This window comes from Daphnia pulicaria, chromosome 1, assembly GCF_021234035.1.
Source record: "Daphnia pulicaria isolate SC F1-1A chromosome 1, SC_F0-13Bv2, whole genome shotgun sequence".
In the NCBI taxonomy this organism is placed as follows: Eukaryota; Metazoa; Arthropoda; class Branchiopoda; order Diplostraca; family Daphniidae; genus Daphnia; species Daphnia pulicaria.
In genome coordinates, this window is record NC_060913.1 from 36,236,053 (window position 1) to 36,258,751 (window position 22,699).

Sequence of the window (22,699 nt, forward strand, 5' to 3'; positions counted from 1 at the left end):
TCACTTTCACCGTTTAATGTTATAAACACACTATGCAACACTCCAATTTTTCTAACTGACTGTAATTTTTTTTTTCTTGTACGCTGAAATGCTCCTGATGGAGCTATCAAAAATTGCCGACGACAAAGATTATTTCACTTCATCGTGGCGGGGTATTGGTTAAAGTTTTCAACTAGCAATAATCACACCTCGGGAGACCCTCATTGGTTATGATATTGCCACTGCGCAAAGCTAAATTATAATCAGAAAAGCAAGTCTACTTAAGCATTTGCTGAATTCGTTCTGCTTGGACGTGTTGGACCAACAATTTCGTTCAGAAATATTCATTTAGATTACCCTAGGCAAATTTTAATTTCCATCTCCCATTGGACTAATACCAACAGGGGACAGTTCATTACATACATGAAATAATTTTTGTCTTAATATCGGGTCAAATACTTGAAATTCTGTAAATGTGTATTTTTCTTCCATACATTTCAACAACTTCCTGCACACACAAAAAAAGGGAGGGGGAATTTCAGGTTTTCATTCCAAATTGTTTTTCACATTATGAACTATTGAAGTGAGCGAGCATTACTTTCCAACCAAACAAAATTTATAGTTAATCTGCGTGTTGACGTGAAAAATCAGTTTTCAGTGCCGTGACCAGGATTCGAACCTGGGTTACTACGGATTCATATCTAGTAGGTACCACAACGTAGGGTCCTAACCACTAGACGATCACGGCCAATCCATTGGCCATGATGATTTATATTAAAGTAGCTAAACATGAATTTCATTACTTTGTTGTTTCTTCCCAGAAAGAAAATCTGATGCTTCGCGTATTCCCAAGCGGTCAACCCTACCGTTTACTAACGGGACCAGATTTAGTTCAACTTCCGGCAGATGACAAGAATTTTTCTTACATTTATAGTGTGTTCAGGGAACGGCGCGAACGCAGTCCCCCACTACCAAAAATTGTACTCCCGAGTTAATCACATTTGGATTAATCGCAAGGGTCAGCCCATCCTTAGTGCAATGGAAAGGCCTCGCCCTGGAGGAACCACCTTGGTGATCATGGTTGCCTCTGAGCCAGGTAAGTATGATTGTGGATGCTTTTTCACTTTGTTTAATACTTTGTATACAGCAGAACAATATTGACAAAGAGTGTTCAAGTATTTGACTGACGTTTAGAGAATACCACCCACTTTCTTTCATCGACTTGAATTACGAACTCGAGCAAAATATAGTAAATAAAGCTCAGTATTTATTTCATGGTCTTGATCTTTGCAAATACTTTTCAAGAAACAAATTGCTTGTTTTTTTTCATTTGGTCGTCCAATTGGCAAATAAGAAAATAAGAAAATCGACTTTTCATATGAAAATACACGCATCTTCATATTTTAAAAAAAAACATCACATCGAAAGATGAACAGTACTAATTAGTTAACACAATCAAGTACGTATTTTTTTATGCTTTTCTTGATATTACGAAAAAAATACAATTAGAAAAAATTACAAACATGTCTACATGACAGTTTTGCAATTATACATGGTCTTTTATTATACGGTGCTAAGACAATTTCTGTTTTATTCAATATGTTCTCCCTCATAGAGGGTGAGCCGATCCCGGAGGTACTGCAATACCGGGTCAACCCGTGGCGGGAGCAGTGCAAGCACTGTATTCCCACCGTATGCCAAAAATCAGTTTAATATTCTGGGGTCCATTTGAACCCGTATCAGATATTAAGCTGATAAGAACAGATACTACACTTTGATCTTAGCCAAAAGGCCGAGAAGCGATAATGTTACAAGGATTACTGCCCAAAATAACCACTGAGGTTCAACACATTTCCGGTGGTGTACGAAGAATACTCATATCACTCAAAACATTCAAGAAATGCTATAAAATATTGAGTTGTTCATTTTTCCAGACGCGACCACTTGATGCTTATAAAGTTCATTTTCATTTGTTTTATTATGCTCATACTGTATTAAGGGAGATACAATTTACGCTGAAGGCGTTGCAAATTTTACTCTCGTTATCACACTAGGTCCTTTTTTTTCAGAATATGGCTTTGCCACGCCACCTGACGACAAAAGCTCTGAACGATAATTAATCATGATTAAATAACAATAACTAAAAGAATGCAATACGATCATAAAGTCATGACACATCCTCAAATTGACCAACCTCACTTTCACAATTTATTTTGCCATACAAGCAGATGATTTAAGGACACGAATACCTGGAATTATTATTAAGATTTATCTCTTTAGATTTTCAAGAATTTAAATTTGTTTTATCATCTCAACCACTCTGAACACGCTAGTTTCCTTCCGCTATTTCACATGGATTTAACGGAAACGGTCCTCAATGACTGTGTTTGATGCTGTCGAGACAGCTACACTCACAGCCTGTTTCACGCTCAGAAACCAGCGTCTTAACTCGTCATCGTGGGTTGAAAGGAGACAAGTTTCTGGTGGGAAACAAGTCAAGATATACTACAGAAATGATCCTGTGAAGTATGATCTTAAATGCAATGTTATTTTGCAGAACTCTAAATAAGGTTTGTACGATCAATGAGCTTTGGCGTAAATTACAGTGCATAGATCGATATTTCGGAATATTAAATTGAGATTTGCAATACTTGACGCACACAGTACATACATTGTCAGGTCTTGCATTTTGTTCATTTATTGAAACACCGAGAAGCTCTTTAATAGTTATAGAACAAGTGACGAGACCAATTTTGGACACAATAAAGAATCCGCGTGCTCATCAAATCAATTTATTACAGTAATGTATTATCGATTGAGAGCCCATTTATCAGCTGGGTGTTTGGCGTGCACCTATAATCCTGCTTCGGGGAGGCTTGGTAGAGTGGATGGCTTGAGTTTAGGAGCCCTGTTTCGTGATACCGCATGTTGATCAGGTGCCCGCACTAAGCTTGACATCAGCATGGATCTGCTAGAGGAATCTAGTAGGTGCAGGTTAGCTAAGGAGGAGCGTAGTGGGTCAGGAGGGAAACCTAGCAGCCAAAAGTTCCCGTGTTCGGCAGTAGTGGGATCGTGCCAGTGAGTGGGCGTCATGCAACAGCCTCAACAAAATAGCCAAACCTCTATCTTTTTTTTTGTCGTTAAAACTACCGAGATCAAACAAACATGCGTTCTACAATATATGGTATCATTAATCAAAGTCCCAGCAATACCCTTTTCAACTAATACCTAAAGAATACATTATATTCCATGTCTCATCTAACTTGGGGAGCAAAAATAAAATTACACCATGCCAACAGCATCCCGTATTCCCAAGCGGTCACCCATCCAAGTACTAACGGGACCCGACATAGCTTAACTTCCGGGAGCTGACGAGACCGGGTGAGTTCTATGTGGTATGGCCGTTGACATCAATTCAGTCGCCATTACCCGACCATATTCGCCTCTAAATCTAGTTCTAATGCTTGCTTACTTTCTGTTCGAAATACACACCAACCTTAGCCAAACAAACGAGGACATATAAGTACATTTGTCAATGGACAACCGAATATAAAATTTGATAATATTTCCAAACGCCACTATTTTTGGCTAACTGTCATTTTTAATTTTCTCGTTCCGGGGATGTCCGATCAATGAGCCAACAATCCAAGTGTCATAAGGCTAACGATTGCTTCCCTTACTTAGCTTGCGTTGCATAAGGATCTCAGAGTCAGAGAGATTAGATAGAGCTGCCCGAAGAAACCACCAACGTACAAGCCTCTCGGCTGTGCCGTGCGCTTCGCGCTTTACTTAGCTTGCGTTGCATAAGGATCTCAGAGCCAGAGAGATTAGATAGAGCTGCCCGAAGAAACCACCAACGTACAAGCCTCTCGGCTGTGCCGTGCGCTTCGCGCACGGCGTTTCAAATATCTTTCAGCAACAAAGAGGTTGGAGGACGTCTAGTAGCCTCTCGGCTGTGCCGTGCGCTTCGCGCACGGCGTTTCAAATATCTTTCAGCAACAAAGAGGTTGGAGGACGTCTAGTAGGCAATATCCAGTAAAAAATACGTTCCTTCCATTTTCAACTAATGCCAAAATAATACATTGTAGTCCATGTAGTATCACCCATCTTGGGAAGCACTTCAATTCAATTGGATTCACAAAAATAAAATAATTCCATGCCAACAGCATCCCGTATTCCCAAGCGGTCACCCATCCAAGTACTAACGGGACCCGACATAGCTTAACTTCCGGGAGCTGACGAGACCGGGTGAGTTCTATGTGGTATGGCCGTTGACATTAAACTAGACGCAATTACCCGACCATATTCGCCTCTAATCTATTACTTGTGCTTGAGATTTATCTTTTTGAAATACACACTAATCTTACCAAAACCACCGAAAAACTATCAGTTTGTCATTTTACAAATGTTGTCAGTATGTAGTAGTAGAATATCTTTGTTTCCGCATACAGACGTTTTTAATTTTTCATTTATTCAAAGTGCCCAATCAGAAGACCGGGCGTTAAAAAAATAAGTCATATAGACTCATCAATGCTCCTAACCACGGAAATCTTTAGTAAAAGGCGAAAGATTTATCCGGGTATTGATTAGAAACCAGAGTAAATAACAGTGGTATGCCTTGTATTTATATTCATTTCAAAATTTTGAAGTGCGCTTGTAAGGTTTTTTTTCGAAACATGCGTTTACATATCAAAATCCTTGTGCAATTCTTTATCAATGGGTACAGTTATTTTAAAGTAAATATCATGTATAAAGCTCGTTAACATGTTTTTGAACGAAACAGTTGTGCGCAGTGTTATTTTTGAAAAAAATGAACGATCTTTATGGTACAAGCCCAACACGTAGGTGGTGGGATCAGATGTTTACCCCGACATTCACCCTACAGCGGTTAACAATTTATTGAACTTCCCCTTTAAACATGGTGGAATCTTTTCACCTTGTCATTTGGAATCACCTTTTCAAATATTTTCCCCGTGTTCACAATGTTCCAACTGACTGATATTAATGGCCTTCAGCGAACGAATTAATCAGCCTTGTCTGACGTGCAATACCAACTAAATGGAAACAAAAATCACTTATACGATTTCACTTTCACCGTTTAATGTTATAAACACACTATGCAACACTCCAATTTTTCTAACTGACTGTAATTTTTTTTTTCTTGTACGCTGAAATGCTCCTGATGGAGCTATCAAAAATTGCCGACGACAAAGATTATTTCACTTCATCGTGGCGGGGTATTGGTTAAAGTTTTCAACTAGCAATAATCACACCTCGGGAGACCCTCATTGGTTATGATATTGCCACTGCGCAAAGCTAAATTATAATCAGAAAAGCAAGTCTACTTAAGCATTTGCTGAATTCGTTCTGCTTGGACGTGTTGGACCAACAATTTCGTTCAGAAATATTCATTTAGATTACCCTAGGCAAATTTTAATTTCCATCTCCCATTGGACTAATACCAACAGGGGACAGTTCATTACATACATGAAATAATTTTTGTCTTAATATCGGGTCAAATACTTGAAATTCTGTAAATGTGTATTTTTCTTCCATACATTTCAACAACTTCCTGCACACACAAAAAAAGGGAGGGGGAATTTCAGGTTTTCATTCCAAATTGTTTTTCACATTATGAACTATTGAAGTGAGCGAGCATTACTTTCCAACCAAACAAAATTTATAGTTAATCTGCGTGTTGACGTGAAAAATCAGTTTTCAGTGCCGTGACCAGGATTCGAACCTGGGTTACTACGGATTCATATCTAGTAGGTACCACAACGTAGGGTCCTAACCACTAGACGATCACGGCCAATCCATTGGCCATGATGATTTATATTAAAGTAGCTAAACATGAATTTCATTACTTTGTTGTTTCTTCCCAGAAAGAAAATCTGATGCTTCGCGTATTCCCAAGCGGTCAACCCTACCGTTTACTAACGGGACCAGATTTAGTTCAACTTCCGGCAGATGACAAGAATTTTTCTTACATTTATAGTGTGTTCAGGGAACGGCGCGAACGCAGTCCCCCACTACCAAAAATTGTACTCCCGAGTTAATCACATTTGGATTAATCGCAAGGGTCAGCCCATCCTTAGTGCAATGGAAAGGCCTCGCCCTGGAGGAACCACCTTGGTGATCATGGTTGCCTCTGAGCCAGGTAAGTATGATTGTGGATGCTTTTTCACTTTGTTTAATACTTTGTATACAGCAGAACAATATTGACAAAGAGTGTTCAAGTATTTGACTGACGTTTAGAGAATACCACCCACTTTCTTTCATCGACTTGAATTACGAACTCGAGCAAAATATAGTAAATAAAGCTCAGTATTTATTTCATGGTCTTGATCTTTGCAAATACTTTTCAAGAAACAAATTGCTTGTTTTTTTTCATTTGGTCGTCCAATTGGCAAATAAGAAAATAAGAAAATCGACTTTTCATATGAAAATACACGCATCTTCATATTTAAAAAAAAAACATCACATCGAAAGATGAACAGTACTAATTAGTTAACACAATCAAGTACGTATTTTTTTATGCTTTTCTTGATATTACGAAAAAAATACAATTAGAAAAAATTACAAACATGTCTACATGACAGTTTTGCAATTATACATGGTCTTTTATTATACGGTGCTAAGACAATTTCTGTTTTATTCAATATGTTCTCCCTCATAGAGGGTGAGCCGATCCCGGAGGTACTGCAATACCGGGTCAACCCGTGGCGGGAGCAGTGCAAGCACTGTATTCCCACCGTATGCCAAAAATCAGTTTAATATTCTGGGGTCCATTTGAACCCGTATCAGATATTAAGCTGATAAGAACAGATACTACACTTTGATCTTAGCCAAAAGGCCGAGAAGCGATAATGTTACAAGGATTACTGCCCAAAATAACCACTGAGGTTCAACACATTTCCGGTGGTGTACGAAGAATACTCATATCACTCAAAACATTCAAGAAATGCTATAAAATATTGAGTTGTTCATTTTTCCAGACGCGACCACTTGATGCTTATAAAGTTCATTTTCATTTGTTTTATTATGCTCATACTGTATTAAGGGAGATACAATTTACGCTGAAGGCGTTGCAAATTTTACTCTCGTTATCACACTAGGTCCTTTTTTTTCAGAATATGGCTTTGCCACGCCACCTGACGACAAAAGCTCTGAACGATAATTAATCATGATTAAATAACAATAACTAAAAGAATGCAATACGATCATAAAGTCATGACACATCCTCAAATTGACCAACCTCACTTTCACAATTTATTTTGCCATACAAGCAGATGATTTAAGGACACGAATACCTGGAATTATTATTAAGATTTATCTCTTTAGATTTTCAAGAATTTAAATTTGTTTTATCATCTCAACCACTCTGAACACGCTAGTTTCCTTCCGCTATTTCACATGGATTTAACGGAAACGGTCCTCAATGACTGTGTTTGATGCTGTCGAGACAGCTACACTCACAGCCTGTTTCACGCTCAGAAACCAGCGTCTTAACTCGTCATCGTGGGTTGAAAGGAGACAAGTTTCTGGTGGGAAACAAGTCAAGATATACTACAGAAATGATCCTGTGAAGTATGATCTTAAATGCAATGTTATTTTGCAGAACTCTAAATAAGGTTTGTACGATCAATGAGCTTTGGCGTAAATTACAGTGCATAGATCGATATTTCGGAATATTAAATTGAGATTTGCAATACTTGACGCACACAGTACATACATTGTCAGGTCTTGCATTTTGTTCATTTATTGAAACACCGAGAAGCTCTTTAATAGTTATAGAACAAGTGACGAGACCAATTTTGGACACAATAAAGAATCCGCGTGCTCATCAAATCAATTTATTACAGTAATGTATTATCGATTGAGAGCCCATTTATCAGCTGGGTGTTTGGCGTGCACCTATAATCCTGCTTCGGGGAGGCTTGGTAGAGTGGATGGCTTGAGTTTAGGAGCCCTGTTTCGTGATACCGCATGTTGATCAGGTGCCCGCACTAAGCTTGACATCAGCATGGATCTGCTAGAGGAATCTAGTAGGTGCAGGTTAGCTAAGGAGGAGCGTAGTGGGTCAGGAGGGAAACCTAGCAGCCAAAAGTTCCCGTGTTCGGCAGTAGTGGGATCGTGCCAGTGAGTGGGCGTCATGCAACAGCCTCAACAAAATAGCCAAACCTCTATCTTTTTTTTTGTCGTTAAAACTACCGAGATCAAACAAACATGCGTTCTACAATATATGGTATCATTAATCAAAGTCCCAGCAATACCCTTTTCAACTAATACCTAAAGAATACATTATATTCCATGTCTCATCTAACTTGGGGAGCAAAAATAAAATTACACCATGCCAACAGCATCCCGTATTCCCAAGCGGTCACCCATCCAAGTACTAACGGGACCCGACATAGCTTAACTTCCGGGAGCTGACGAGACCGGGTGAGTTCTATGTGGTATGGCCGTTGACATCAATTCAGTCGCCATTACCCGACCATATTCGCCTCTAAATCTAGTTCTAATGCTTGCTTACTTTCTGTTCGAAATACACACCAACCTTAGCCAAACAAACGAGGACATATAAGTACATTTGTCAATGGACAACCGAATATAAAATTTGATAATATTTCCAAACGCCACTATTTTTGGCTAACTGTCATTTTTAATTTTCTCGTTCCGGGGATGTCCGATCAATGAGCCAACAATCCAAGTGTCATAAGGCTAACGATTGCTTCCCTTACTTAGCTTGCGTTGCATAAGGATCTCAGAGTCAGAGAGATTAGATAGAGCTGCCCGAAGAAACCACCAACGTACAAGCCTCTCGGCTGTGCCGTGCGCTTCGCGCTTTACTTAGCTTGCGTTGCATAAGGATCTCAGAGCCAGAGAGATTAGATAGAGCTGCCCGAAGAAACCACCAACGTACAAGCCTCTCGGCTGTGCCGTGCGCTTCGCGCACGGCGTTTCAAATATCTTTCAGCAACAAAGAGGTTGGAGGACGTCTAGTAGCCTCTCGGCTGTGCCGTGCGCTTCGCGCACGGCGTTTCAAATATCTTTCAGCAACAAAGAGGTTGGAGGACGTCTAGTAGGCAATATCCAGTAAAAAATACGTTCCTTCCATTTTCAACTAATGCCAAAATAATACATTGTAGTCCATGTAGTATCACCCATCTTGGGAAGCACTTCAATTCAATTGGATTCACAAAAATAAAATAATTCCATGCCAACAGCATCCCGTATTCCCAAGCGGTCACCCATCCAAGTACTAACGGGACCCGACATAGCTTAACTTCCGGGAGCTGACGAGACCGGGTGAGTTCTATGTGGTATGGCCGTTGACATTAAACTAGACGCAATTACCCGACCATATTCGCCTCTAATCTATTACTTGTGCTTGAGATTTATCTTTTTGAAATACACACTAATCTTACCAAAACCACCGAAAAACTATCAGTTTGTCATTTTACAAATGTTGTCAGTATGTAGTAGTAGAATATCTTTGTTTCCGCATACAGACGTTTTTAATTTTTCATTTATTCAAAGTGCCCAATCAGAAGACCGGGCGTTAAAAAAATAAGTCATATAGACTCATCAATGCTCCTAACCACGGAAATCTTTAGTAAAAGGCGAAAGATTTATCCGGGTATTGATTAGAAACCAGAGTAAATAACAGTGGTATGCCTTGTATTTATATTCATTTCAAAATTTTGAAGTGCGCTTGTAAGGTTTTTTTTCGAAACATGCGTTTACATATCAAAATCCTTGTGCAATTCTTTATCAATGGGTACAGTTATTTTAAAGTAAATATCATGTATAAAGCTCGTTAACATGTTTTTGAACGAAACAGTTGTGCGCAGTGTTATTTTTGAAAAAAATGAACGATCTTTATGGTACAAGCCCAACACGTAGGTGGTGGGATCAGATGTTTACCCCGACATTCACCCTACAGCGGTTAACAATTTATTGAACTTCCCCTTTAAACATGGTGGAATCTTTTCACCTTGTCATTTGGAATCACCTTTTCAAATATTTTCCCCGTGTTCACAATGTTCCAACTGACTGATATTAATGGCCTTCAGCGAACGAATTAATCAGCCTTGTCTGACGTGCAATACCAACTAAATGGAAACAAAAATCACTTATACGATTTCACTTTCACCGTTTAATGTTATAAACACACTATGCAACACTCCAATTTTTCTAACTGACTGTAATTTTTTTTTTCTTGTACGCTGAAATGCTCCTGATGGAGATATCAAAAATTGCCGACGACAAAGATTATTTCACTTCATCGTGGCGGGGTATTGGTTAAAGTTTTCAACTAGCAATAATCACACCTCGGGAGACCCTCATTGGTTATGATATTGCCACTGCGCAAAGCTAAATTATAATCAGAAAAGCAAGTCTACTTAAGCATTTGCTGAATTCGTTCTGCTTGGACGTGTTGGACCAACAATTTCGTTCAGAAATATTCATTTAGATTACCCTAGGCAAATTTTAATTTCCATCTCCCATTGGACTAATACCAACAGGGGACAGTTCATTACATACATGAAATAATTTTTGTCTTAATATCGGGTCAAATACTTGAAATTCTGTAAATGTGTATTTTTCTTCCATACATTTCAACAACTTCCTGCACACACAAAAAAAGGGAGGGGGAATTTCAGGTTTTCATTCCAAATTGTTTTTCACATTATGAACTATTGAAGTGAGCGAGCATTACTTTCCAACCAAACAAAATTTATAGTTAATCTGCGTGTTGACGTGAAAAATCAGTTTTCAGTGCCGTGACCAGGATTCGAACCTGGGTTACTACGGATTCATATCTAGTAGGTACCACAACGTAGGGTCCTAACCACTAGACGATCACGGCCAATCCATTGGCCATGATGATTTATATTAAAGTAGCTAAACATGAATTTCATTACTTTGTTGTTTCTTCCCAGAAAGAAAATCTGATGCTTCGCGTATTCCCAAGCGGTCAACCCTACCGTTTACTAACGGGACCAGATTTAGTTCAACTTCCGGCAGATGACAAGAATTTTTCTTACATTTATAGTGTGTTCAGGGAACGGCGCGAACGCAGTCCCCCACTACCAAAAATTGTACTCCCGAGTTAATCACATTTGGATTAATCGCAAGGGTCAGCCCATCCTTAGTGCAATGGAAAGGCCTCGCCCTGGAGGAACCACCTTGGTGATCATGGTTGCCTCTGAGCCAGGTAAGTATGATTGTGGATGCTTTTTCACTTTGTTTAATACTTTGTATACAGCAGAACAATATTGACAAAGAGTGTTCAAGTATTTGACTGACGTTTAGAGAATACCACCCACTTTCTTTCATCGACTTGAATTACGAACTCGAGCAAAATATAGTAAATAAAGCTCAGTATTTATTTCATGGTCTTGATCTTTGCAAATACTTTTCAAGAAACAAATTGCTTGTTTTTTTTCATTTGGTCGTCCAATTGGCAAATAAGAAAATAAGAAAATCGACTTTTCATATGAAAATACACGCATCTTCATATTTTAAAAAAAAACATCACATCGAAAGATGAACAGTACTAATTAGTTAACACAATCAAGTACGTATTTTTTTATGCTTTTCTTGATATTACGAAAAAAATACAATTAGAAAAAATTACAAACATGTCTACATGACAGTTTTGCAATTATACATGGTCTTTTATTATACGGTGCTAAGACAATTTCTGTTTTATTCAATATGTTCTCCCTCATAGAGGGTGAGCCGATCCCGGAGGTACTGCAATACCGGGTCAACCCGTGGCGGGAGCAGTGCAAGCACTGTATTCCCACCGTATGCCAAAAATCAGTTTAATATTCTGGGGTCCATTTGAACCCGTATCAGATATTAAGCTGATAAGAACAGATACTACACTTTGATCTTAGCCAAAAGGCCGAGAAGCGATAATGTTACAAGGATTACTGCCCAAAATAACCACTGAGGTTCAACACATTTCCGGTGGTGTACGAAGAATACTCATATCACTCAAAACATTCAAGAAATGCTATAAAATATTGAGTTGTTCATTTTTCCAGACGCGACCACTTGATGCTTATAAAGTTCATTTTCATTTGTTTTATTATGCTCATACTGTATTAAGGGAGATACAATTTACGCTGAAGGCGTTGCAAATTTTACTCTCGTTATCACACTAGGTCCTTTTTTTTCAGAATATGGCTTTGCCACGCCACCTGACGACAAAAGCTCTGAACGATAATTAATCATGATTAAATAACAATAACTAAAAGAATGCAATACGATCATAAAGTCATGACACATCCTCAAATTGACCAACCTCACTTTCACAATTTATTTTGCCATACAAGCAGATGATTTAAGGACACGAATACCTGGAATTATTATTAAGATTTATCTCTTTAGATTTTCAAGAATTTAAATTTGTTTTATCATCTCAACCACTCTGAACACGCTAGTTTCCTTCCGCTATTTCACATGGATTTAACGGAAACGGTCCTCAATGACTGTGTTTGATGCTGTCGAGACAGCTACACTCACAGCCTGTTTCACGCTCAGAAACCAGCGTCTTAACTCGTCATCGTGGGTTGAAAGGAGACAAGTTTCTGGTGGGAAACAAGTCAAGATATACTACAGAAATGATCCTGTGAAGTATGATCTTAAATGCAATGTTATTTTGCAGAACTCTAAATAAGGTTTGTACGATCAATGAGCTTTGGCGTAAATTACAGTGCATAGATCGATATTTCGGAATATTAAATTGAGATTTGCAATACTTGACGCACACAGTACATACATTGTCAGGTCTTGCATTTTGTTCATTTATTGAAACACCGAGAAGCTCTTTAATAGTTATAGAACAAGTGACGAGACCAATTTTGGACACAATAAAGAATCCGCGTGCTCATCAAATCAATTTATTACAGTAATGTATTATCGATTGAGAGCCCATTTATCAGCTGGGTGTTTGGCGTGCACCTATAATCCTGCTTCGGGGAGGCTTGGTAGAGTGGATGGCTTGAGTTTAGGAGCCCTGTTTCGTGATACCGCATGTTGATCAGGTGCCCGCACTAAGCTTGACATCAGCATGGATCTGCTAGAGGAATCTAGTAGGTGCAGGTTAGCTAAGGAGGAGCGTAGTGGGTCAGGAGGGAAACCTAGCAGCCAAAAGTTCCCGTGTTCGGCAGTAGTGGGATCGTGCCAGTGAGTGGGCGTCATGCAACAGCCTCAACAAAATAGCCAAACCTCTATCTTTTTTTTTGTCGTTAAAACTACCGAGATCAAACAAACATGCGTTCTACAATATATGGTATCATTAATCAAAGTCCCAGCAATACCCTTTTCAACTAATACCTAAAGAATACATTATATTCCATGTCTCATCTAACTTGGGGAGCAAAAATAAAATTACACCATGCCAACAGCATCCCGTATTCCCAAGCGGTCACCCATCCAAGTACTAACGGGACCCGACATAGCTTAACTTCCGGGAGCTGACGAGACCGGGTGAGTTCTATGTGGTATGGCCGTTGACATCAATTCAGTCGCCATTACCCGACCATATTCGCCTCTAAATCTAGTTCTAATGCTTGCTTACTTTCTGTTCGAAATACACACCAACCTTAGCCAAACAAACGAGGACATATAAGTACATTTGTCAATGGACAACCGAATATAAAATTTGATAATATTTCCAAACGCCACTATTTTTGGCTAACTGTCATTTTTAATTTTCTCGTTCCGGGGATGTCCGATCAATGAGCCAACAATCCAAGTGTCATAAGGCTAACGATTGCTTCCCTTACTTAGCTTGCGTTGCATAAGGATCTCAGAGTCAGAGAGATTAGATAGAGCTGCCCGAAGAAACCACCAACGTACAAGCCTCTCGGCTGTGCCGTGCGCTTCGCGCTTTACTTAGCTTGCGTTGCATAAGGATCTCAGAGCCAGAGAGATTAGATAGAGCTGCCCGAAGAAACCACCAACGTACAAGCCTCTCGGCTGTGCCGTGCGCTTCGCGCACGGCGTTTCAAATATCTTTCAGCAACAAAGAGGTCGGAGGACGTCTAGTAGCCTCTCGGCTGTGCCGTGCGCTTCGCGCACGGCGTTTCAAATATCTTTCAGCAACAAAGAGGTTGGAGGACGTCTAGTAGGCAATATCCAGTAAAAAATACGTTCCTTCCATTTTCAACTAATGCCAAAATAATACATTGTAGTCCATGTAGTATCACCCATCTTGGGAAGCACTTCAATTCAATTGGATTCACAAAAATAAAATAATTCCATGCCAACAGCATCCCGTATTCCCAAGCGGTCACCCATCCAAGTACTAACGGGACCCGACATAGCTTAACTTCCGGGAGCTGACGAGACCGGGTGAGTTCTATGTGGTATGGCCGTTGACATTAAACTAGACGCAATTACCCGACCATATTCGCCTCTAATCTATTACTTGTGCTTGAGATTTATCTTTTTGAAATACACACTAATCTTACCAAAACCACCGAAAAACTATCAGTTTGTCATTTTACAAATGTTGTCAGTATGTAGTAGTAGAATATCTTTGTTTCCGCATACAGACGTTTTTAATTTTTCATTTATTCAAAGTGCCCAATCAGAAGACCGGGCGTTAAAAAAATAAGTCATATAGACTCATCAATGCTCCTAACCACGGAAATCTTTAGTAAAAGGCGAAAGATTTATCCGGGTATTGATTAGAAACCAGAGTAAATAACAGTGGTATGCCTTGTATTTATATTCATTTCAAAATTTTGAAGTGCGCTTGTAAGGTTTTTTTTCGAAACATGCGTTTACATATCAAAATCCTTGTGCAATTCTTTATCAATGGGTACAGTTATTTTAAAGTAAATATCATGTATAAAGCTCGTTAACATGTTTTTGAACGAAACAGTTGTGCGCAGTGTTATTTTTGAAAAAAATGAACGATCTTTATGGTACAAGCCCAACACGTAGGTGGTGGGATCAGATGTTTACCCCGACATTCACCCTACAGCGGTTAACAATTTATTGAACTTCCCCTTTAAACATGGTGGAATCTTTTCACCTTGTCATTTGGAATCACCTTTTCAAATATTTTCCCCGTGTTCACAATGTTCCAACTGACTGATATTAATGGCCTTCAGCGAACGAATTAATCAGCCTTGTCTGACGTGCAATACCAACTAAATGGAAACAAAAATCACTTATACGATTTCACTTTCACCGTTTAATGTTATAAACACACTATGCAACACTCCAATTTTTCTAACTGACTGTAATTTTTTTTTTCTTGTACGCTGAAATGCTCCTGATGGAGCTATCAAAAATTGCCGACGACAAAGATTATTTCACTTCATCGTGGCGGGGTATTGGTTAAAGTTTTCAACTAGCAATAATCACACCTCGGGAGACCCTCATTGGTTATGATATTGCCACTGCGCAAAGCTAAATTATAATCAGAAAAGCAAGTCTACTTAAGCATTTGCTGAATTCGTTCTGCTTGGACGTGTTGGACCAACAATTTCGTTCAGAAATATTCATTTAGATTACCCTAGGCAAATTTTAATTTCCATCTCCCATTGGACTAATACCAACAGGGGACAGTTCATTACATACATGAAATAATTTTTGTCTTAATATCGGGTCAAATACTTGAAATTCTGTAAATGTGTATTTTTCTTCCATACATTTCAACAACTTCCTGCACACACAAAAAAAGGGAGGGGGAATTTCAGGTTTTCATTCCAAATTGTTTTTCACATTATGAACTATTGAAGTGAGCGAGCATTACTTTCCAACCAAACAAAATTTATAGTTAATCTGCGTGTTGACGTGAAAAATCAGTTTTCAGTGCCGTGACCAGGATTCGAACCTGGGTTACTACGGATTCATATCTAGTAGGTACCACAACGTAGAGTCCTAACCACTAGACGATCACGGCCAATCCATTGGCCATGATGATTTATATTAAAGTAGCTAAACATGAATTTCATTACTTTGTTGTTTCTTCCCAGAAAGAAAATCTGATGCTTCGCGTATTCCCAAGCGGTCAACCCTACCGTTTACTAACGGGACCAGATTTAGTTCAACTTCCGGCAGATGACAAGAATTTTTCTTACATTTATAGTGTGTTCAGGGAACGGCGCGAACGCAGTCCCCCACTACCAAAAATTGTACTCCCGAGTTAATCACATTTGGATTAATCGCAAGGGTCAGCCCATCCTTAGTGCAATGGAAAGGCCTCGCCCTGGAGGAACCACCTTGGTGATCATGGTTGCCTCTGAGCCAGGTAAGTATGATTGTGGATGCTTTTTCACTTTGTTTAATACTTTGTATACAGCAGAACAATATTGACAAAGAGTGTTCAAGTATTTGACTGGCGTTTAGAGAATACCACCCACTTTCTTTCATCGACTTGAATTACGAACTCGAGCAAAATATAGTAAATAAAGCTCAGTATTTATTTCATGGTCTTGATCTTTGCAAATACTTTTCAAGAAACAAATTGCTTGTTTTTTTTCATTTGGTCGTCCAATTGGCAAATAAGAAAATAAGAAAATCGACTTTTCATATGAAAATACACGCATCTTCATATTTTAAAAAAAAACATCACATCGAAAGATGAACAGTACTAATTAGTTAACACAATCAAGTACGTATTTTTTTATGCTTTTCTTGATATTACGAAAAAAATACAATTAGAAAAAATTACAAACATGTCTACATGACAGTTTTGCAATTATACATGGTCTTTTATTATACGGTGCTAAGACAATTTCTGTTTTATTCAATATGTTCTCCCTCATAGAGGGTGAGCCGATCCCGGAGGTACTGCAATACCGGGTCAACCCGTGGCGGGAGCAGTGCAAGCACTGTATTCCCACCGTATGCCAAAAATCAGTTTAATATTCTGGGGTCCATTTGAACCCGTATCAGATATTAAGCTGATAAGAACAGATTTTATGCATTGTATTTTCCAAAGGACTGGGAATAAACATATATACAATGATTTATTTTAATTGAGTTTGAAGGGAAAAAGTACGCGAGACGACGTGTCAACGCTACGTTAAAAAACCCTTAGTTTGAGGAAGAGGGAGGACTTGCGCCCTCTTCTGCTTCTTCTTCTTCGGGTTCGGGATCGCTTGCTTCGGTCTGGTATGCCAGGTGTTTGGCTATGATTTGGGTTGTTCCTTGGATGGCCAGTAGTTTCATCTTCTTCTTGAGGCTCTGCCATTTTCTACCCGAGAATCCCAGGGCAAGACATATCTCATCGTTGCTTGGGAGCCAGGACCCTAGTGAACCAACCACGAGAGGGAGTACCACACCAAGGTGTTTGTACTTTTCAATTTTCCTTGCCTGTGCCTTCTCGAGTCCATCCGCGCTGCTGAGTGGAACCGTGACGTCGATGATGATGGGAGGGTTGGTGGAAGTGACCACCAGGTCTGGTCTGAGTCCGGAGTTGTCCACGGCGAGGTTGACGGAGACGGTGTGGCCAAGTTTCTCCGTTTCCTCCGCCATCAGTCCTAAGATAGAATTATGACGATTAATAGAAAGAGCGGAGTTTACCTGGCACCCACAAACAACATGGTCTGTGGTTTCCAGCTTCGTACAACCTAGTCGACAGGTTTTGACTGTCGACTTTGATCCTGGGCCACCTCGGACTGGCAGTATCCCTAGTCTAGCCTTGTGGAGAAAGTGCCATTCCTGGAAGGACAGTGGCGTTCGGCATGATAAGAGACCTGCGTTCTCCTTGGCCATGTCAAGAGCTAATCCGGTTGCCGTCTTTCCTTGTTGAGCTGACAGGAGTCTACTGGTCCACCTTTGCCTCATCGCGGTTCGGAGTCCTCTGACTGCCTTGATGGAGATTGTGGAGATGTCATCGGCGATAACTTTGCTGTACTCTTCGCCGGATACATCAATCCTTATCCTCTTCAAACAGCCCGAGGCCTTCCTTGCGCGGGTCCAAAGGTTCATCGATGCTCCTCCATGTCGGATTGCTCCAAGTCCCTTTTCCATGGAACCTGCCAAGTACTCGTTAATAGGAAGTGGAAAAGGGACCTCGTTCCTGCCGTATCCCAATTTGATGGTTTCTTCTAGTTGTGCCATTGCCACTTCACTGACGTTCTTGTCTTTGCTATCTAGGAGTTGCAGTGCTCTTGCCAGGGTCCAAATGTCAGCCTCGTCTGTGAGGGGGAGAACTCCAAGTCCTCCCACGCGGCGATCTGAGTAGAAAAAAGCAGTGTTAGCGGACATAGGGACACAGGCTACCTTGCGAAGAAAATCTCTGCAGGCGACGTCCAGGTCGTAGAGGGATCTTTTCTCGACTCTTCCCGATGCGAGGTGGTGGGAAAGTGATGGGAGTAGTACACTTCTGTACACTTCCAGCTTTTGCCAGGGAGCCAAACCGGAGTCGCCAATCTTTATCAAATTTCCGAGAAGTGACGTGGTGGGTCGGAAGGTTAGTCGTGAGCCTAGTGGAGTCCCTAGATAGTTTTCCTGTTCGTCCTCGGCTAGGGCCCTTATTTGGGAGTCTCCAAGTTTCAGTGGGTTATCTACAGAAGATTTGCCGTTAATGAGTGTGAGTGACGTGCATTTTTTAGGATTAAATCTCAAGCCGAGTGAGGTTGCCGTGTTCTCGGTGGCATTGAGAGTTCCCTGGATTTCGCTGACTGAAGATCCTGCGATGGCAATGTCGTCTGCGTAGGACGAAGTGGACACTCTTGACTGGTAGACTGCGAACCCGTTGTTGTTTGATTTTACTGTCCTGATGATCGGTTCTGCCGCCAGATTGAAGACGACGCTGCTTAATGGATCTCCTTGTCGCACTCCGGCTGTTGGATGGATTTGAACTGAGTCTTGTCCGACGGCAAAGTCCATGATGTTGTTTGAGTAGATATCGGTCAGAATGCGGCGAAGTTCGTCTGGTATCGGGAGGCTTTCGAACAGGCTGTTCAGTATCGGATGAGGTATTGATCCGAATGCGTTGGTGAGATCGAGCCAAGCAATCACCAGCTTCCTTTTTGACTGTTTCGCCTGCTCAATCACAGTGTGGAGTATGTGGGTGTGCTCTTGGATACCCCTAACTCCTGGAAGGAATCCCTTTTGTTCTGGAGAAATCCATCCTAGTCTCGTGGCGGTGGCCATTATCCTGGACGATATTATACCCGAAAATATCTTGTACATGGTTGGTAGTAAGGATATTGGCCTGAAGTTCCCATAATCAGAGGGATCTCCTTTCTTGAAGATAGGGACGGTTCGAGATGTTTTCCAGCAGGCTGGGATACCCAGAGACCACACCGCCTGGTAAATGGTTGCTAGGAGCTCGCCATTACCGTCAAGAGACCGGAGGTGGCGATATTCAAGGCCATCCCTTCCTGGAGCAGTGTTAGCAGCTTTACCGAGTTTAAGCTTGATTTCGCTAAGACTGGGGGGAGCTGAGAGTAGCCTGATGTCGTCATCGGTCGTCTGTTTCCAATCACAGTGGTCGAATTGAGCACGGGCTGACTCCACTTGCTCCTGAGAAGGAGCTGGCTGACAGTAGGTTTTTTTCAGAAATGCAGTCGCTGTTTCTTTTGTTCCAGAATATCCAGTTGATTCTTCTTCGAGAATTTTCCTGACAGCCCTGCGGGGATACAAAGAAAATAGACGTTGAATTTTGCTCTTTTGGTCGTTTTGGGTTTGTTTGGATCTTCTGATTCTTTGTTGCTGGCGGTTTTGGCTTCGCTTTCGGTGGGCGTCTGGTGGCTTCTTTGGAGGGGGCGGTCGTTTCTGAGAAGAGGTCGAGTCTTCCGGTGTGGCAGAAAGTTTTAGCCACTCGGCACTGCACTTAGTGAGGGTGGAGTCGAGGCACTGTACCGTGTTGCAAGCCTCTATCCTAACGCCCCAAACACTCCTAAACGCCTCTAGTGGACACACCGCGTCTCCGGGAGCTACCAATCTACCAAGCTGGCTGGGAGATGAGGCTGGAGATTCGTAAGAGGAATCATTGTTGTTGGAAGATTTTGATGAAGACGGAGAATTGAAAGAGGAAATTGATGAGTCAAGGGATTCACTGTTTTCTGAGATTATGTTTGGAGTAGAAGGACTCGAGCGTTGAGTGGACAAGTCTTTGGAGGTGTTTGATGCAGAAGAAGAAGAAGAAGATGAAACTGGAGAAGCTGGAGAGGAAGAGGAGGGGACGGGTGAGGTCCCCTCTCCTTCTGTGTTGTTCGGAGTATTGCGTCTCGAAGCAACAGTTGGGGTGTGACAAGAGGTGGTTGACAGTTCAAGATTGATAATTCTGAAAAACTCTCTATTAGAAATGTTAGGAGGGAGGGGGAGGAGGGGAACAGTTGGAGAATACGGTTTTGGCGTCTCTGTTAGATGTGTTTTGTAATGCGTTTTAATGAAGTATCCATCTCCATTTGCCTCGCATTTCCTACATTGCCATCTTCGGACTGTAGTGAGACCATGTACTCTAAACAGATGATGTTCAATGGACTGGAAAGCGACTGTTCCCTCGCCCGTTGTGCGCCACTTGCATAAGGGGCATCGGCATGGGCCACCTGGATACATGAGCGTGACTTCATTACCCATAATTGTGGTTCCTTCCACAGTGATGCTCTCATCAAGTGCACCACAACCTTTCTCATGCCTTCTAGCAATGACAACATCGCTGGTCTCGTGATCGCACGAGTTGCATGTGTACATGGGAGCAACTCTCGCGTCATGTTTAGCGAACATGTGCCTGACCGAATCTTGGACTCGTGATCTTGATGAGTATTTTCCGATTTTGCAGAGAGAGCACTTAATCGTATCGGGCACAGGCCAAGGTAAGTAAATAGTTCCATCACAAGCTTTGAACTCGAAGAAGTCCACAACTGCCCCTGCCATTGCAGAAAGGGAGAACAAATCCAGACAGTCAGACGTCTGGATCGGCTCAAGGTTGGGATGAGGGTGAGAGTCAACCCCCGCATTTGCTTTTAAAAAGTACGAATTTGGGACTGAATAAGAGTGAGTTTACTGCAAGTTTACTACTGACTTAATAGGAAAAAAGTTTACAGAAAAACTAATTACTCAGAGGAATCTCCAGGGGATTTGACTCCCAGCCAACGAGAAGCTATGGTTAATGTGTGGGCCTAACCGGGACGCGCGTGTGTGGGAATATGAAACACGAGAAGGGAATTGCTGGCCGGATTGGATACCGGAAGACCGACGTCAGTAGAAACGCCGCGTAGTTTACAGCAAAAACACCCTCTCGCCAGTTGCCGGGCTAAGCGATTATCCAACTGTCAAGAATTGAGAGCAGAGGAAATGTTAGAAGAAGTTGGAGGCCAAAGGAAAGCCCGTATCAGATATTAAGCTGATAAGATAAGATACTACACTTTGATCTTAGCCAAAAGGCCGAGAAGCGATAATGTTACAAGGATTACTGCCCAAAATAACCACTGAGGTTCAACACATTTCCGGTGGTGTACGAAGAATACTCATATCACTCAAAACATTCAAGAAATGCTATAAAATATTGAGTTGTTCATTTTTCTAACTGACTGTAATTTTTTTTTTCTTGTACGCTGAAATGCTCCTGATGGAGCTATCAAAAATTGCCGACGACAAAGATTATTTCACTTCATCGTGGCGGGGTATTGGTTAAAGTTTTCAACTAGCAATAATCACACCTCGGGAGACCCTCATTGGTTATGATATTGCCACTGCGCAAAGCTAAATTATAATCAGAAAAGCAAGTCTACTTAAGCATTTGCTGAATTCGTTCTGCTTGGACGTGTTGGACCAACAATTTCGTTCAGAAATATTCATTTAGATTACCCTAGGCAAATTTTAATTTCCATCTCCCATTGGACTAATACCAACAGGGGACAGTTCATTACATACATGAAATAATTTTTGTCTTAATATCGGGTCAAATACTTGAAATTCTGTAAATGTGTATTTTTCTTCCATACATTTCAACAACTTCCTGCACACACAAAAAAAGGGAGGGGGAATTTCAGGTTTTCATTCCAAATTGTTTTTCACATTATGAACTATTGAAGTGAGCGAGCATTACTTTCCAACCAAACAAAATTTATAGTTAATCTGCGTGTTGACGTGAAAAATCAGTTTTCAGTGCCGTGACCAGGATTCGAACCTGGGTTACTACGGATTCATATCTAGTAGGTACCACAACGTAGGGTCCTAACCACTAGACGATCACGGCCAATCCATTGGCCATGATGATTTATATTAAAGTAGCTAAACATGAATTTCATTACTTTGTTGTTTCTTCCCAGAAAGAAAATCTGATGCTTCGCGTATTCCCAAGCGGTCAACCCTACCGTTTACTAACGGGACCAGATTTAGTTCAACTTCCGGCAGATGACAAGAATTTTTCTTACATTTATAGTGTGTTCAGGGAACGGCGCGAACGCAGTCCCCCACTACCAAAAATTGTACTCCCGAGTTAATCACATTTGGATTAATCGCAAGGGTCAGCCCATCCTTAGTGCAATGGAAAGGCCTCGCCCTGGAGGAACCACCTTGGTGATCATGGTTGCCTCTGAGCCAGGTAAGTATGATTGTGGATGCTTTTTCACTTTGTTTAATACTTTGTATACAGCAGAACAATATTGACAAAGAGTGTTCAAGTATTTGACTGACGTTTAGAGAATACCACCCACTTTCTTTCATCGACTTGAATTACGAACTCGAGCAAAATATAGTAAATAAAGCTCAGTATTTATTT

At 40.8% G+C, this 22,699-nt stretch overlaps 31 non-coding genes and 1 pseudogene across 31 annotated transcripts; all 32 read right to left on the minus strand.

Annotated features, from left to right (window-relative positions):
- Positions 1–91: 91 nt before the first annotated feature.
- Positions 92–233, minus strand: LOC124322633. Its single transcript, XR_006914904.1, has one exon. It is a non-coding gene; the product is annotated as a U4 spliceosomal RNA (small nuclear RNA).
- A 404-nt stretch (positions 234–637) lies between these two features.
- Positions 638–727, minus strand: Trnah-gug. Its single transcript is given in 2 exon segments — positions 638–672; positions 691–727. It is a non-coding gene; the product is annotated as a tRNA-His (tRNA).
- Positions 728–919: 192 nt separating this feature from the next.
- On the minus strand, positions 920–1,083 carry LOC124322000. Its single transcript, XR_006914358.1, has one exon. It is a non-coding gene; the product is annotated as a U1 spliceosomal RNA (small nuclear RNA).
- Positions 1,084–1,592: 509 nt separating this feature from the next.
- LOC124322189 lies at positions 1,593–1,783 on the minus strand. The gene has a single exon (XR_006914537.1). It is a non-coding gene; the product is annotated as a U2 spliceosomal RNA (small nuclear RNA).
- Positions 1,784–2,293: 510 nt separating this feature from the next.
- LOC124322430 lies at positions 2,294–2,515 on the minus strand. Its single transcript, XR_006914715.1, has one exon. It is a non-coding gene; the product is annotated as a small nucleolar RNA U3 (small nucleolar RNA).
- Positions 2,516–3,269: 754 nt separating this feature from the next.
- Positions 3,270–3,388, minus strand: LOC124321713. The gene has a single exon (XR_006914284.1). It is a non-coding gene; the product is annotated as a 5S ribosomal RNA (ribosomal RNA).
- A 748-nt stretch (positions 3,389–4,136) lies between these two features.
- LOC124321725 lies at positions 4,137–4,255 on the minus strand. Its single transcript, XR_006914286.1, has one exon. It is a non-coding gene; the product is annotated as a 5S ribosomal RNA (ribosomal RNA).
- Positions 4,256–4,458: 203 nt separating this feature from the next.
- On the minus strand, positions 4,459–4,581 carry LOC124322831. The gene has a single exon (XR_006915089.1). It is a non-coding gene; the product is annotated as a U5 spliceosomal RNA (small nuclear RNA).
- Positions 4,582–5,155: 574 nt separating this feature from the next.
- On the minus strand, positions 5,156–5,297 carry LOC124322634. The gene has a single exon (XR_006914905.1). It is a non-coding gene; the product is annotated as a U4 spliceosomal RNA (small nuclear RNA).
- A 404-nt stretch (positions 5,298–5,701) lies between these two features.
- Positions 5,702–5,791, minus strand: Trnah-gug. The gene is given in 2 exon segments: positions 5,702–5,736; positions 5,755–5,791. It is a non-coding gene; the product is annotated as a tRNA-His (tRNA).
- A 192-nt stretch (positions 5,792–5,983) lies between these two features.
- On the minus strand, positions 5,984–6,147 carry LOC124322001. Its single transcript, XR_006914359.1, has one exon. It is a non-coding gene; the product is annotated as a U1 spliceosomal RNA (small nuclear RNA).
- A 509-nt stretch (positions 6,148–6,656) lies between these two features.
- LOC124322190 lies at positions 6,657–6,847 on the minus strand. Its single transcript, XR_006914538.1, has one exon. It is a non-coding gene; the product is annotated as a U2 spliceosomal RNA (small nuclear RNA).
- A 510-nt stretch (positions 6,848–7,357) lies between these two features.
- LOC124322431 lies at positions 7,358–7,579 on the minus strand. The gene has a single exon (XR_006914716.1). It is a non-coding gene; the product is annotated as a small nucleolar RNA U3 (small nucleolar RNA).
- A 754-nt stretch (positions 7,580–8,333) lies between these two features.
- LOC124321737 lies at positions 8,334–8,452 on the minus strand. The gene has a single exon (XR_006914287.1). It is a non-coding gene; the product is annotated as a 5S ribosomal RNA (ribosomal RNA).
- A 748-nt stretch (positions 8,453–9,200) lies between these two features.
- LOC124321750 lies at positions 9,201–9,319 on the minus strand. The gene has a single exon (XR_006914288.1). It is a non-coding gene; the product is annotated as a 5S ribosomal RNA (ribosomal RNA).
- A 203-nt stretch (positions 9,320–9,522) lies between these two features.
- On the minus strand, positions 9,523–9,645 carry LOC124322832. Its single transcript, XR_006915090.1, has one exon. It is a non-coding gene; the product is annotated as a U5 spliceosomal RNA (small nuclear RNA).
- A 574-nt stretch (positions 9,646–10,219) lies between these two features.
- On the minus strand, positions 10,220–10,361 carry LOC124322582. The gene has a single exon (XR_006914858.1). It is a non-coding gene; the product is annotated as a U4 spliceosomal RNA (small nuclear RNA).
- A 404-nt stretch (positions 10,362–10,765) lies between these two features.
- Trnah-gug lies at positions 10,766–10,855 on the minus strand. Its single transcript is given in 2 exon segments — positions 10,766–10,800; positions 10,819–10,855. It is a non-coding gene; the product is annotated as a tRNA-His (tRNA).
- A 192-nt stretch (positions 10,856–11,047) lies between these two features.
- On the minus strand, positions 11,048–11,211 carry LOC124322002. The gene has a single exon (XR_006914360.1). It is a non-coding gene; the product is annotated as a U1 spliceosomal RNA (small nuclear RNA).
- Positions 11,212–11,720: 509 nt separating this feature from the next.
- LOC124322191 lies at positions 11,721–11,911 on the minus strand. The gene has a single exon (XR_006914539.1). It is a non-coding gene; the product is annotated as a U2 spliceosomal RNA (small nuclear RNA).
- A 510-nt stretch (positions 11,912–12,421) lies between these two features.
- LOC124322432 lies at positions 12,422–12,643 on the minus strand. The gene has a single exon (XR_006914717.1). It is a non-coding gene; the product is annotated as a small nucleolar RNA U3 (small nucleolar RNA).
- Positions 12,644–13,397: 754 nt separating this feature from the next.
- LOC124321761 lies at positions 13,398–13,516 on the minus strand. Its single transcript, XR_006914289.1, has one exon. It is a non-coding gene; the product is annotated as a 5S ribosomal RNA (ribosomal RNA).
- A 748-nt stretch (positions 13,517–14,264) lies between these two features.
- Positions 14,265–14,383, minus strand: LOC124321772. The gene has a single exon (XR_006914290.1). It is a non-coding gene; the product is annotated as a 5S ribosomal RNA (ribosomal RNA).
- A 203-nt stretch (positions 14,384–14,586) lies between these two features.
- LOC124322833 lies at positions 14,587–14,709 on the minus strand. The gene has a single exon (XR_006915091.1). It is a non-coding gene; the product is annotated as a U5 spliceosomal RNA (small nuclear RNA).
- A 574-nt stretch (positions 14,710–15,283) lies between these two features.
- On the minus strand, positions 15,284–15,425 carry LOC124322635. Its single transcript, XR_006914906.1, has one exon. It is a non-coding gene; the product is annotated as a U4 spliceosomal RNA (small nuclear RNA).
- A 404-nt stretch (positions 15,426–15,829) lies between these two features.
- On the minus strand, positions 15,830–15,919 carry Trnah-gug. The gene is given in 2 exon segments: positions 15,830–15,864; positions 15,883–15,919. It is a non-coding gene; the product is annotated as a tRNA-His (tRNA).
- A 192-nt stretch (positions 15,920–16,111) lies between these two features.
- Positions 16,112–16,275, minus strand: LOC124322003. Its single transcript, XR_006914361.1, has one exon. It is a non-coding gene; the product is annotated as a U1 spliceosomal RNA (small nuclear RNA).
- A 509-nt stretch (positions 16,276–16,784) lies between these two features.
- Positions 16,785–16,970, minus strand: LOC124322300. Its single transcript, XR_006914640.1, has one exon. It is a non-coding gene; the product is annotated as a U2 spliceosomal RNA (small nuclear RNA).
- Positions 16,971–21,250: 4,280 nt separating this feature from the next.
- LOC124322345 lies at positions 21,251–21,372 on the minus strand (annotated as a pseudogene).
- Positions 21,373–21,538: 166 nt separating this feature from the next.
- On the minus strand, positions 21,539–21,680 carry LOC124322636. Its single transcript, XR_006914907.1, has one exon. It is a non-coding gene; the product is annotated as a U4 spliceosomal RNA (small nuclear RNA).
- Positions 21,681–22,084: 404 nt separating this feature from the next.
- On the minus strand, positions 22,085–22,174 carry Trnah-gug. The gene is given in 2 exon segments: positions 22,085–22,119; positions 22,138–22,174. It is a non-coding gene; the product is annotated as a tRNA-His (tRNA).
- Positions 22,175–22,366: 192 nt separating this feature from the next.
- Positions 22,367–22,530, minus strand: LOC124322004. The gene has a single exon (XR_006914362.1). It is a non-coding gene; the product is annotated as a U1 spliceosomal RNA (small nuclear RNA).
- Positions 22,531–22,699: the final 169 nt, after the last annotated feature.